At 40.4% G+C, this 15,636-nt stretch overlaps 1 protein-coding gene across 2 annotated transcripts in view; it reads left to right on the top strand.

Moving 5' to 3' along the window:
• ASMTL (acetylserotonin O-methyltransferase like) overlaps positions 1-15,636 on the top strand; it is a 291,907-nt gene that overhangs the window by 224,484 nt on the left and 51,787 nt on the right. The window lies entirely within an intron of this gene.

Genomic DNA, 15,636 nt, shown 5'->3' with positions numbered 1-15,636 from the left:
TGCAACCACAGTCTTATTTTGCAAATCAACCTATGTACTAATAAGTCGGTCAACAAAATAAAGACTCAGAATGAGTTGCAATCTTACCTTAGCTACTTAATATTCAATTTGCAACTCTGTTGAAAATCAATGGCATGGTGGCCCACAAGGGTCAACAGAGCACCACATCTGTGAATAATTTGTTTTAATTTTTGTTTTTTTAAATATTAATTTCAAAGTCACCTGGCAGTGATCCCCTGGACCACTGCATGCTCCCCCTGAAACTCCAGTTCATAAGTAGAAGGGGTCCAAAGGAGACCCTTTGCCTTCTAAAACTAGATTACCATCCCATCCTGAGAGTTTGTAACTTTTCAGTTGTTTGAGATTGGAATTTCATTCACAGGCCATCAATACATCTGGTACTGATTTGCAGATTGGGCGGGGTACATACCCACAACATGCCCCTTCCAAATTGTAAATTGGTATCCATTCAGAAAACTATTTTAGGAGAGGGTAAAAATGCACGGACTTCTAAAATGGGTTTTGTCCATACGAAATACCAAGATTTTGCAACCACAAATAGGCTAGTGCATTTGACACCTAATATTCCAATACACACACAAAACTTAGTTTGCTAATTAGATAGGGTCTTAAGGAGCTTTGTTATTCATTCGAGATGTTATGTTTTTTCCATTGTGTATTCCACTGTCTCTCTGATTTTGTGACACATTTCTTCTCTTTGTCCCTTCGGCTTCATTAGCTGATGCGCCGTTTTTGGTGTGCCCCTGTGATGCCCCCTCCTTCTCCCCTCCCCTTTTTCATTTTTGCATTTCTGCTTTTCTTTTTGTTTTTTATTTGCAATATTTTAAGAATGAACTATTCTTCTGATTGCTAGAAAACAGCCTGGCAGTGCCTTAAAGTGACAGAAGCAGACAACAAAGCTTTTTTCCGCTCCTAGGTTCTTCAGTATACAAACTACTTTATTTCTCATTATATTGGAAGCCTTTTATTTTCATTAGGACAAATTCTATCCACAGAACAGAATAAGCAGGAGAGACTCACCTTTTCTTTACCCTTTTGTGAGATGCAGTTTTGGGTTTGTCTTTTCAGTGCAACATTTTCTTGAAAAATGCCATTTATGATTAGATTATTATTATTGAAAATGTCTACACATAGATATTGCAGGACCAACCTACAACCTCACAGAAGAATCGAAATGCCCTATTATCGAAATCACCAGCTTTTGCTAAGTTCAGACTTTCTATACCCTGGTTTGCATCCAGGAAGGATTGAGCAGATTCCAGCCCTATGAATACATGCAATTTTCGACCACAAAAGTCTTTGTTTTTTCAGGCTCCACAAGGAAGCTAATGTACCTACCTATGTGAAGGTGCTTTGAAGCACCAGCAGTTTTGTTCTTTTGTCTTGGGTAAGGATGTCAGATTCAGGGAAAAGCAGTATGTGCTTCCTACCAATTTGTAATGTATGCTTCATCACAGGTGCTTTCTGAAAGATAGGTTTGCAGAAGTCAGGTTCTCCCAGCACCACTAGTATTGTGCCCCCACCACCATTCTGCACGTTTTGTAGGCCTGGAAGGTAGCCTGTATGCCAGCTTGACTAAGGTGTTAGCATTACAATACTGTGTACAATACTGTGTTCAGATGTAAGTAGGAAAATGACCTCATCAATTCTTTCATAATTGTCTAGTATGCACTAAAGGAAATTCCGTAACATGGACATATGCTGCATTCCTCATTCCAGCACCTACAGTTTTGACTCCTACATAGCCCCCAGATCCCTGAAATCAATGGCTACTTATTCGGCTCTAGTTTTACCTCTTCCATCTTGTTTTCCAGAGCTTTCCTCTCCCCCTCACAATTCATCGCTCTCCACCTCATTGGTTCATCTGAGCTTCAACTACAGCTGAAGATTTCTCCACCTTCCCTTTTTTCTTCACAGTGCACCCAGGGACACTATCATCTACTTTTGTCCCTTTACAAGAGCCCCTGTTAAAGAGCTCTCATCCCCATCTGTACTGTACATCACTTTTTTGCAGGTATGGGGAGTAAAGAACTCCTCTTCCCCCCATTTGTATCTTCACCCTCCATAATAGAGCGCATCATTGCTCAGAGGGCTGAAATCTCCCTACCTGGCCCAAACCACAGAAAACCAGCACCACTGGCATGCACATGTACGCTGAATTCAGTTATCCTGATGTCACTATGTTTTGAGAACGATTCTCACACCATCTGCCGCACCAATTATCCTTTGTCCCATTCTCTCCCCTCAACCCCTGTCCTGGGCAGGAGAGTACTCTGCTTTCACCAGGAACTCTGTGGTCCAAAGGGCGTCACTGGGCCACAAGGTGCCATCCGGCCACAGAGAGACTGCACTCGCTCCAGTTGAATGGTGCAGGATAAACATCTGCTTCACCCTTCCCAACCCCTCATCTTGGCACAACTTCCAGTGATTGCCTGCGTTCTTGATATACTATGAGTCATCTCCAGCCGATCAAAGTCCAGACCTGCCTGTGGATCTCAGCGAGCGAACTACTGTCTTGCCCACTACCAGGCTGTGCCTCATAACAGGCAGATTATCATTTCTACAGCTTTAAGAAGGCAGTGCCTCTCCTTGAAGAAGGTGCTTCTAAGTGTTACTTAAGGGCATGCTTATAAATCACATTTAAATATGCTGTTAGTTATGAGGGCCTCCCCTTCTTGCTTGCACATCAAATTGACTTTTTCACCTTACAATGATTACTAATTTTTGCTAGCCTTCTTTGGTTATAGCCATTGTCTAGCATTAGTACACATTGAGTATGGAGGGAACAGTAGGGTATGGACAAGAGAATCCTATGTTCAGTTAGTTAAATTATCATATGTAGGCAATCAAATTGTAGACGTATATAGGCAGAGTAATATGTTACATAGACTAGTTGTAGATACCATATGTGAGTAATAATGGGCTTGACTCACAAGCTGCATTTTGTAGTACGTGAAGCAGTACTACAGTAGCAGCACTTAATTCAAAATGCAGTTCACAAACCTGTGAGTGTAACTCTCCAACTCTCTTATCTTTTCTGTAGGAAGATCATCACACATGTAAGTTTGCTACTTAATAGTAAATGTGAGAGGGACCACAGAGAGTGGCTGGATATAGGGACAGAGTTCTAAATGGAAGAACTTTGGGGAGTAATAAGGAGGGGTTTGGGGGGCATGTACCCACTCACAAAAGAGTAAGCCCATTGCTATTAACAAACTGCGCTTCTAAGGTTACTAAGGGCATAAAGGACCCAAACATTAATAAATGTACTCTAGCTCAGAGCTCAGGTCCCTGTGTCCATTATTATTCTATTGGAGGGTATTACAGTTTTAGTGGTTGGCCATATGTGACTCTGGACTTACTACTGCTCCTTTCTGACAGTAGTAACTTACACTCTGTAATTTGGTTCTATCCCCTATGTCAGAAGGTGGAGTCATGTAAGTCTACACTTTTGGGCACTTTCTTTACACTTGTAAATGGTGAAGAGCCAAAAGTAGTGAAGTTACTAAAAAGCATAAGAGTAAATGTACATGTGGGACTTACTCACATGTGTAGGTTACCTTTGTGAATAGTTAAAACAATATAGGGTAGTAGTAGTATATAGATTGCACTTCCCACGTCAAATTTAAGTGTAGGGCCAAGTATAGATTTCAAACGGTTATTATGCAGGTGCTAAAAGGGTATTACGTTCCTTACTACCCAAGAAACCTAATGAATAAACAAGACATGAAATACCACAGCACTCATAGCATGAGTTCAGCTCTTTAGTGATCATACTTAATTACATAATTCTGAGTCCATAAAGCAAAGGTTTATTTTGTGGTAATACAATCCTTTGTGTGTTTCCAGATGCTGTATGATAACAAGGCAGCCAGCACTTGTTTCATCACCAGAAGTGACTTTTTCAAGCTTGTAAACAAGATTATATGCATATACATCAGTCATCAAAATATTACCATACATAGACTCCCAAGAACAGACAAAAAATTATTAGAGATTGTACCTCAGAAGACCTCTCACATGACTAGCTCAGAAAAAAACCCCATGAGTTAATACAAGAGGTGCAAAGTAAGAGAAACAATTGATTCATAGTTCACCCAATGGTATATCAGACAAACACCCAAAAGAAAAAGTGCCAAAAGAAATTAATAAAGTTACAGGAGACATAATGACACCATCAAGAATACAATGACCTGTAGCGAGGTCAGTGTTTTGGAACAAATTAATTTTAATTGGAACTTCTCATATAACTATGTTGTATTCTAATTAAACACTTTATGCCTCGCTTCTCTATAGTTTTGATATGTAATCTTTTCTATATTTCGTCTCTTCTACAACGTATGAATACAGATTTCTTTTTAGGAAAGTTTGTTTCTCTATAATATGGTCTTGGGCTCGTGTGGACTCTTCTACATTTCAATCATTGTATTCTTGACGGTCTCATTATGTCTCCCCTAAGTTTATTAATTTCGTCTGGTGACAAAACACGTTTTGGCTGCCTTGTTCTATTATCATACAACCTTTCTGAATGGCTCTGAATATTTGTATCCACATTTCATAAATAGAGAAGTTTCTGATGGATACTTCCAACTGCAGATTCTCCACCTTCAGCTTATTACCAGGCAGTAGCTTCCATGCTCTGCCGATGTGTAGTGTGCCCCCTTGACAAGCTTGCTCCACCCCAGAAGCAATAGAGTGGAGCCGCATATAACCGCCAGTGTTGAGTGTTATTAGGTGAGATGAATGAGGAAAAGAACTCATCACATTCCATCAGTGTCATTGGAGGGGCCAAACATTATGAAACAGCAGCATGGAAAGGCATTGGTGTCTTGCCATATTGTCCAATGGGATACCTTCATTAACAGGGTCACTGTAGAGTGACAGAACAATATAAATCAAAGACTGAAAAGGAAAAATATATGTAATGAAACCAACTCTCTTTTATCTAGGTTGAGATAAGACTATCTTGACGTGGCTCTCCGCTGTCACAGGAAAAGGATAGTGACCCTAATATTAGGGAGGGCTGTAGGGCTCTTTTAATTGGTATACAGAGGGAATCTTACAAGGGGAAACGTTTTATGTGTTTTACTCTGTAACCTCTTCCCCTTCTTACAGCTCAACTTGGTTTGGCCCCCTTATCTAGAAATGTTCGGGGCCAGGGCCTGTCACTATGGCCAAATTTTAATCTATAATGGAGAACAAACCTTGGACCTCCTCTACCCATCAACTTGAGAACCCCCCTTCTTTCATGCAACAACTTGATAAACTGGGGGGATTGAAACCTAAGCAACCAGGTTATACACAGATGGAGAGTTCTCAATCGTATACTGCCACTGAGAGCAGAATTGGGACTTCTGAAGAATGGATTATCGATTATGTATCTTAATACCTGCTCCCTGGTCAAACATAAGATAGAGATATTCTACATATTAGACTCTGACTTCTCTGATATACTGATTTTAATGGAAACATCACTTACAGAAGACTCCATGCAAGATGTTCTAGCGGCGATTCCAGAGGATTATTATGTCCTCCCTTACAATAGACCCCTGAGGAAGAAAGATAGAAGGGTGCTCGCTATTATTAAAAAACACTTGGTCTTCACTAAACTCTCCTCACCATTCATCTTGAAAGCTGAAAACATAGTGATAAAATTGGATCACCTTATTCCTCCTTAATATGCATTCTGATTTATAGCTGCCCCCCAGGGCATATGCCCCAATTCTCCTCATCTTTAGCGGATTTTTTAAACTACCCTAGTTGTAGACTATGCTAATATTCTGCTTCTGGGCGATTTCAGCATATAGATTGAGGAAGAACATGCTGGTTATGCCTCTCCTGACCTTAATGACGTTCCTAAGGACCTGAAATTTGACCAACTAACAGTCACGGCACACATATTAAAGGCCACATTTTAGATCATGTCTGGTCGCTAAATTTAACAATGGCTAATTTAAGTGTCCCTCCCTGCAGCTGGTTAGACCACCATTTAATCAAGTTCGCTATAAGCAACATTGTACCGAAGAAACCCCATAGCTGTCCTCCCATCTATTCGGGAAATTGAAATTGTGTCGATCTTGAGAACTTTTACGAATCACTGGCATCATCTACACCAACTATCAAGGAGAACAAAAATGAGTCAGTAGAGGCCTTAACCGACTGGCTCAGAGTAGCCAGTAATTAATTTGCCCCTTCAGCACAAAACTAAACCACTCCATTGCCATGAAACATCTAAGTGGTTTACAGAAGATTTAAAGAAAGCAAAGCTTGAGTTGCGTCGAACAGAAAGGAAATGGAAAAGGGTGTATCTACCAGATGGGAACAAGAGCTTTATCTCACGAGTAAAAGCCTACAAACAAGCAATATGGGTAGCTAAATCTAATTATTTTACCAATAAGATCTTACATTCAGAAAATAAACCTAAAGAGATATTTGATAAAGTTTCCGAGCTTGTTCCCAGTCAGAAGCTGTGCGATGATGTGAGCCTATTCTTTATTGACAAAATACAGACAATAAAGGATGGTATTCCTAAAAGCACCTTAACATGTGCTTCTTCTTCAGATGATGAAAATCCCACAAGCCTCTCGCCCTTTCCCGCTTGCACTGCGGATAGTCTCTCCAAGTTGATGTCCAAAGTTAAATCTGGCTCACCTGAAGATATTTGCCCTTCCCGAATTCAAAAGTTTGTCTTCTCCCGTCTGCCAGATCCGGTGGTTTCTCTGCTTAATTAATCGGTAAGCCAGGGTGTTGTACCTCATTCTTTTAAGGAGGCATTCTTCTGCTAAAAAAAATCTGGCAAGGATCCCTCTGTTTTGAAGAACTATTGTGTCATCTCATTACTCCCCTACTTAGCCAAGCTGCTTGAAGCTCACGTTGCTTAATCTTTATGTTCCTTTCAAAGGATTCCACCTTTCTAGATTCCCATCAGGCAGGCTTTCGGCCTGCCCCCTCAACAGAGGCTGTTATAATATCTGCAGCCGATGATTTGAGGGAAGCTGCAGATAAAGGCGTAGCCCAAGTATTAGTATTATTAGACTTATCGGCGGCCTTTGACACAGTAGATCACAATAGTCTTTTTGAGTGTGTCAGAGCTGCCGGTCTGCAAGGTCCAGCATTGAACTGGATAAGGTCTTTCCTCACTGATCTGTCACAATCAGTTATCCTTGACTGTTTCTGTTCCTCCAAAATCTAGGCAAGGCAGTGGTGTGCCACAGGGCTCTTCACTTTCACCTATTTAATATATACTTCAGCCTTTTTATTCATACCCTATGGAGGCAATTTACAACTATGCTGATGATGCGCAACTCATCTTCAACATCAAGGAAACCTTGGACTTCAGGAAGTTTTTACAGAACACCATGCTTTACATCCGTAATTGAATGAATCTCTACCAGCTGAAGCTTAACTCGGACAAAGCTGATATTGTGTCATTTAACAACAAGCTGCAGAGGTGGATCCCTTTTTGGCCAGCAGAAATGGGCACTTCCCGGTGACTAAACATGCAGTCAAAAGCCTTTAGATACTCATGGATGAGGATTTATCCGTGAAGCCCCACATCAGTGCAGTCACCTCAGCTTGTTTCTTTCAGCTTTGAAAAATAAGGAAAGTTCGGAAATATTTCACAAAGGAAGCTATTATTCATATCATCATTGCACTAGTTATGACCCGGGGTGATTACGCTAATTCCCTCTAGCTAGAACTTCCATAGAAGCTAAGCAAAAGGCTGCAAATGGTTCAAAATCAGGCGAATAGGCTGGTGTGGAGCCAGCACAGATCCTGTCATTTTAATCCTCTATTGGAAAAACTTCACTGGCTCCTTGTAGTTCTCAGAACCACATTTAGAACTGGGTGCATAATCTTTAAAGCCTTACATGGGAACAGACCCATATTTGTTTCATCGAAATTCTGGAAATATATGCCTAAACGTAACATTGGATACACCCACCAAAACCTGCTTGAGGTTCCAAAATTTCATAGAATCAGACTTAGTGGCTCTAGATTTGCAATGATGACCCCAAAGTTATGGAAGTCCATTCCCCCTGAGACCAGAACATCCACCATCCATATCAAATTCAGGTCTCTGCTGAAAAACTGGCTCTCTAGATAGGTATATAGCTACATCAAGGTTGTCTGCACCTCTGTTTTAGCACCATGAAACTCTTTTGGGTGTGCGTGTGCTTTATAACTCCATGGAAACATAACATAACATTAAAAGAAAACTAGGGCTTGAATTATGAAACAGTCTTGCAGAGATTCTTGTTGAGAGGAACATTGTTGCTACAGTTAATAAGGATTTTTCCTCCTGAAAAAAATATTTGTAGATGAAAAATAATATTAAAGTCTTAGCTTCTGACTCGGATGAGAATTATTTAATTTTGTGTTTAGCAAATCTAGATTCGTTTTGTTAATATCCTGTTTAACTGAGGCAAATGATGTGCCACAAGTTGTATGAACAAATATTTTATCAGTGTTTGGTAAATAGATACGCCAATTGGTCAATCAGTTGATGTTCAAAGGTGAAACATTTTCAAGTAATGTGTCATATTCTTTGCCCAGTGTACCAGTCCTGCTTCTCATCTTTACATAAAAAGATTTATTCAGTCTCACCCTGTCCACAACATAATGCTTTGATATGCTTTGTCAATTAGAAAACCTTTTTTTTTGGTGGGAAAGATTAATGCTTACTTAAACCAGGAAAACAGGGAAGAAATTTGCATTTTAATTTGACTAAACCTGTGAGCTCCTTTTCATACAGTCTCCCAACAGATTTGTTTACATCACCTCGTTGATGCAGTGTCTTGCTGTGGTTCAGATCATTTTTCCAAGACAGATTGCAATCAGTCTCCTTAGGAAAGTACACATCTACACCTAAACAGCTTAATTGTGGGCACCTTTAAGGTTCTTCAATGCCAGACGTTTTACCATCTATGGGAAACCTTTAGTCACAATAATTCAAGCTTTTGGACTCTCAATATATGGCCATGCTAAGGATTGACAGCTAATGGCGGAGCTAGAAAGAGTGCCGCAACAACTATATGCTACATTTCAGAAATTTATGACTGCTATAGCTAAAGGGATGAAAAACAATTAGTTGCATGTTAATACTGCCAAAACTAAAGTCTTGGTTGTAGGCAACAGCCCAGAAATCAGGTCTTATATGTAGACAGGGAATCTAGATAGTGCCACAGTCCTATCTAATAAGATTAGAAATCTAATAAATCTAATAATCATTCCAGGTTTAAAGTTTTCACTGACTCCTCAGGTCAGTAGAGTCACAATCACCTTCTTCATGGTCTTTCAAACCTTTCTTTCTTCCTCGTAGACTGCAGAAAGACAGTGGTTCAGGTAGTTGTTGCTTCTTGCTTGGACTAAGAGAACATGCTGTAAATTGTACTTCCTAGCTACTTAATAACAAGCTGCAGAGAGTTGAATATATTGCTGCAAAATTGTTTTGGGCTTAAGTAGAAAAGACTCAGTTGCACAATTTCTTACTAATTTACACTGATTTCCCATGGGAAAGTGCATGTTGTTTAAGTGCCTTTGTCTGGCGCATAAAGTGTACTACAGCCAAGAACCTACATATTCACAAACAAAATTTGTCAAACACCTTCCTTCGCTAATGCGTACGTAATGTAAGGAATGTTGTTCAAAGTTCCTAAATTTAAGGAGGCCAGTAGGAAATGCTTTCTTCACATGCTTCATTACTTTGGAATAGTCTGCCACGTCATGTAAAAAAGGAGCCTAACCAGATGGAATTTAGCACACTTTTTACTACGACCTTACTTTTTTGGCTACATTTCATTTCTGTACTAGGAAAGTGCTGAATTTCTTTTGTTTATGGCTTTGGCTTTTTGACTCCCCTGCTCTTGTTTTGAGGCTTGCTGCCTCGTTTTAGTCGTTTTTTATTTTTTCTCTTTTCAGACAAGTGTGGTACTGCTCATGGTCACCATTAGTAGTCTACTAGTTTTCTATAAATTAATCACTTGTCAATAAAAGCGCTGCTTGCTGCTGGAAAACATTTTGTAGCCCAGGTAACTACATCCTACCAGCTTGACTATGGCAGTGTAATTCTTTGGATTACTCGCATAGCTTATTGCATGTCCATCGACTGGCACTGGTGCCCATCTCCTCCTAAATTTTCAAATGCAAACTTCTGTCAAGGCCCACCTACAAAAATTCCACTGACTCCACATCACTGAACAGATTATCCTCAAGTCACTAAGCATTGCCCATAAGGCAATGGCTGACACTAATCCCATTCAACTAAAATCACGGAGTTTACCTTATACCACTTATTATGCATTGAGATCATCCCTCCCTTGCTTTCCTGACTGTGTCTAAAATCCATATCTGGATAGTAGGAGCAAATAGTTTTCTCATATGGGCACTACTCTTTTGAATAGTCTCACTGTAGACCTCTGCTACCTCCCTAACGATCTTGTTTTTCACTAAAAGCACAAATTTTCTGCAACATTCTAAACTGGGAACTTTTTTGGGCAGACATGTTCTAGTGCCAGGATGCCCTTGGGCATTAGCACACTCTACAAATACTGTATCGCTCATTCATTCATTCAAAGTCCCATACACAGACATTTTAATATGATACTTGTGCTCTAGCCTCTTAGAATCTAACCAAATATCTCTAGGGTTCCATTGCATTCAAGTCTTTATTGCAATAGAATTTTTGTCATGTTTCTGTAATATCCATTCCCTTCTGTGTTTGGTCCACTTGGGACTTTCTCCAAACATGCTGGTAAGAGCTGGTGTTTTGAATTTTCCTCCAGACCAAAGGTATTGGTTCTTTTTTACAGGTGGTAACTATCTTGTTAGAGACATTGCAGAACAGACTTGTACCTTTCACTGAAATACCCATTATGGTAGCATTAATGTTGTTGGATGTGAACCTTATCTTTCATTTTACTTCTCCATTCACCCTCCAACACAGCTTTAACACAGACGCTCTATTCCTCCTACACCTCCTTTTCCACTGTGCCCATAAATGCAGAGGCGATAGCTGCCATCATCCTGGAAAGGAAGTCAGTGGCACAGTAAGTCACACACAGAAGGAACTGTGGAACAAAAGTATACTACTGAAGCTCCGCAACCCACATGAAAAAGTGGTCAGACACAAGACCACATTGTTTCTTAAGGATTTGTGGTCAGATCTCACAGTAAAAATGTGCCCCACAAAAAACTTCACAATTTCTTTACTCTCCAGTTAAAAGCTGAGGCTTTTTTTCTAAATGACTGAGTGATTAAGTTCAGGGTCTTTCAAAACCCTCAATGCACATGTTATTATACTCCCATACTCACTGTGTGTCTGTAGTAGGGCAGTACCTAATCCTTTCCCTCTGGCGTCTGTTCCACAGTAGTCTGCCTAACCGGAACAAGATTACCCATGTCAGGCTCAGACCTGAACTCTACAGTGTACTCATCTTTCCACAACAACCCCACCCTCTTTTTACTTACCTCTTTCAAGCAACTGTTTTAGCTGAGGTGTTGGGAACAAACCGACTATAAAATTTAACCATTTCAAAAAAAGTCAGGACTTCTTCATCGTAGCTTTGTGTTTTCAGGTTGCAAATGGTATCCACTAACACCTTTTTAAATCTCAAACTCTTAATGGAAATAGAATGAACCAAATACATAATTTCCTCACTAACAACCTGCATGTCTCAACCTTTAAAGTCTTCTTCATCTAAACAGTCCAGAACCTGTTGCACCTATAGTGGTTCTCCTCCCATGTTTTGCCATAAACCACCACCTCGTCCTGGAAGCTTATTACTCCTATCAGATCACCCAACAAATTGTGCATCACTGTTTGAAAAACTGATGCTGCTGAGACAAGCCCAACAGCTTACTGAGGAATTTATAACACCCTATGGAAGAGATGATTGCTTTAATGTCCTGTGAGGTGTCATGGTGTTTAATCTGATGATACACCCATGCCAGGTACAGTGTGAAGAAGAACTGCCATCTGACACAGTCACAAGAATGTTCATCAAGTTTGGGAGAGGAAATTTGTCCACCACATCTTCTCTGTTAGAATCCCTAAGGTCGAAACATAATCTAATTTCCTTGCTAGCCCTGTGTGCTAATTGCACTGGGGCTAACCACTCAGTCGCCTCTACCAGCATCATGATTCCCAAATCACATAACCATGTTAACTCATTGTCCACAGGCTTTTGACCTTCAAAGGCATTCTTCTAACCTTAGCTACTACAGGTCTAGCTCCTTTTTACGGTCAAGCCTGCATCAGCAGCATGCACAAGCGCACACATGCAAGACACTTGTTTACAAAAAGGGCTTGGAGCCTTCCCATCACTTACCATTCATTTGGCTTCAGTGTCATTCTTCTTTGCCTCCTACTTGGACAGCACAGGCCAGGCATCCCTTCCTGTTTCTTCTCCGGGACAAGGACCAAGAAAAGATTGATTCTTTAGATACTGTTTCTTCCCCCTCCCAGCAACCCCTTCTCCATGTTGTTGCCACCCCCACTTGTGATTCATGCTTGCCCATAACCCTAACCACTTCCCTGCTTGTTTTTTATTGAAGATTGGAAGTTAGCGTTGAGACGGACTTATTGTAAAAAAAAAAATGTATGTTTACACATACTTTCTTTTCTTTAGCAATCACTAGAGTCAAGTCTTGTGGAAAAAGTCTAGGCTTCAAACTTCAGTGAAAGTTACATTTTCCCCTCAGTTCCTTCCAGACATTACTGGAAGTCGGACTATGTGTTGGGTTCCCCCAGTTCATTCCAGACATAACAAGTCCGACTGTGTGTTGGGTGCATGGATGTCCTTCATAGAAGGCCAATGCTTACCTAGAATCTGGATTTAGACATATCAAGAGGCTAAAATCAAGAGATTAGAAACAATGTAGAAATTATAAAACATTTAATTAATTGTTTTAGGGAGAATATATATATATATATTTTTTTTAAAGGCTTCCTAATTGCAGTTTAGTTGGTTGTGTGTGGTGCTTCCTGCCAAATTACGTGTGAAACTTTGGGTGAATTTTCATTGGACCTTAGGAGATCTGCATTGTGCGGGATCAGCCCTTTGTTTCCCTCAACTGTAAATGTCCATTTCTTTTATAGCGCTTAATGTTGTGGGTGTGACTGTTTCTAAGAAAAAAACAAGATATAGTGGGATCTTCTGGGTATTTGCATCACAGCCTGTGACAAGGCAAGACTAGGGAACCTAGAAACACACTGTAGATCCATTGTCTTATAGGATGAACACATCATTGTAGACCCTGTTGTACCCTCTTTGTCCTGTTCTGCAACCTGTAGTTGTCTTGTGTACCACATTTACTGTTTTCTGCTGAGAATACCAATAAAAACAACAATAATAATATTGTGGCAGGATATATGGAGCATACATTTTAGAATGGACATAAAATTTGCATGTCGATGTGCCCTTCAGTTATCAACGACAGGCTGCGAGCATTAGTTTACAGCTGAAAACACTGAAACTGTGTAGCATTGGAGCCTAAAATAATGCAACGTGGTTGACTACATTATGTCATGAAAGGCAAATTATGAGGCATTCTGTGCCACCTTCTGTGGCAGGATTATTTTTCTGTGCAGTCATTTTAAAACACATTATTATTGTCTCGCTGGAAGTAGCTTAGCACCTGAATACAACAATGAGCTATTAAAGGATGTGTTTATGTCTAATAATGGGAAAGGCCCAGAAGGATCACAATACAGCCGCTGCTCTAGCTGTGGTCCAGTAACACATCCAGGGTTGAATGGTGCACCAGAATTCCAACCAGATCAGCAGAATGTAGAGGACAGAACTTTCAGACAGTAATGGATATAGTCCAGTCTTCAAAAGAACAAACAGCCTTTAATATAACACCAGGATAAAAGCTATCCCAAGACAGGGTAGGCTTTACATTTTAAGTTGTTTATTGCCCATACATTATATATACTGGGCATCTTTCCCTGCTCGAGGTCACACATTTGTTTTGTCCTAATGCCCATGCCCTACAATGTCATTGTTGAGCACTAGGTCATTTTGTGTTTGGAACCCTCCCATTGTTTACCATTTGTGGGCTTCTTTGTCACCCTCATTTCTTGTCTTCTCATTGGGTGGAGCCAGATGGCTTCACTTTCTTCTCTTTCGGCTGGAGCGTTGACCAAGTACTGATTGATCCATCTTGACTATGATCCTTCAGCTGCTGGCGCTATGATTGAGATACTATTTTTTTTTTTTCTTGCTTCTTCTCCTCCCACCCTCGTCCTTTTGAATTCTTCTCCTCCCATCCTCTGCCTGTTTTGCTACTTCCCTTCCTACCCCTTCATGTTGCTTCTGCCCCTCCCACCCCTTCCTTTTTCTTCTGCCCCTCCTATCCCTTCATGTGGCTTTTGCCCTTCCCACCCTTGTCCGTGTGGCTTCTTCCCCTACTACTCCATCTGTGTTGCTTATTCCTGTCCTGCCAACCACTATAAAGGCCGTTATTTTTACTGTCTCTCTGGGGCCATTATTTTTACTGTCTCTGCGACTATCTCACCAGTTGTGCATCTCTGTCTGATTGGCAATGTTTGTAGCTTGCCCATAGGTGACACCTATTGGCCTTGCCAATGCTTGATTAATTTTGTTTTTGTGCAAGTAGTTCTTTAAAAACCTCAAACTGGGGCAAAATACATTAGTATGAAATCCTCACATCCTTCAGACAGGTGATGTGCAAACACCTGATGTCCTGCTCTATGATTCAGGGAATTCCCTAGGATTTTATGATGAAGCCAGCTAAGTATGTTGTCACCTTTTATGGCAACATATATATTCCCCTCAATAAAACACACTTTGTTCTCAATGAGAGTATGGAAATATCTAATCATCCTTATCAAATGCCCTCTATAACATCTAGATTTAATGTCCATTCTCATAACGATCACCTTTCCCTCAAAGTGCTTCTGATACACCTGCAATCAGTTAATGCTTAAACAAGAGCTTAAATCTATTTTTACGTTCAGCATCACATTATCAATCTTTCCTTTGCCTGACTGATTGCCTTGACACTCTCCCTCACTTTCTTAACACGCTCTCCCTATTTGCTCCCATTCCTACAAAACTTAAGAAAATGGCCCCTTTTGCTACATTTGTTGCAGATCTCCTTCTTTAGTATTAGCCATGTGACCTGGAATATCACATCAGAAACAATTCTCTTTGAATCGGGAAGACAGCTTTGACCCCAGCATTTGTCTCAATCATGCAAACATCCACATTTTCCCCCACATCACTCATCAGGTCTTCCAGGCAGAAAATCATATACTTCCACATATGTTGTGGTGGCTATTACATCACATAAGGGAGGCTCATCATTTAGTCCCAATCCCCCCATCTTGTCTGATACGCAATGCAGAACAAATTGGTCTCAAATAAATCTGTTATTCAGTTGTTCTGTAGACTTGCATGAGGTTGCAAGCCTTTTCAACACAGTAATGTACTCTTACACAGTTTCATCTTCCTTTTCTTTCTTGCTGCCAAAGTGGAACCTTTCCAGTATGGTTCTGACTCTTGGGAGACAGTGTTCATCAAGCTTCTCTACTACTATCTCAAATTCATTGCGCTCCGGACTCTCCACCAGGCCAAGAGCAAGCTAACT

This window comes from Pleurodeles waltl, chromosome 8 (assembly GCF_031143425.1).
Source record: "Pleurodeles waltl isolate 20211129_DDA chromosome 8, aPleWal1.hap1.20221129, whole genome shotgun sequence".
Classification (NCBI taxonomy): domain Eukaryota; kingdom Metazoa; phylum Chordata; class Amphibia; order Caudata; family Salamandridae; genus Pleurodeles; species Pleurodeles waltl.
Note: the sequence above shows the minus strand (reverse complement) of the source record. Positions and strands in the feature narration are given on the sequence as shown.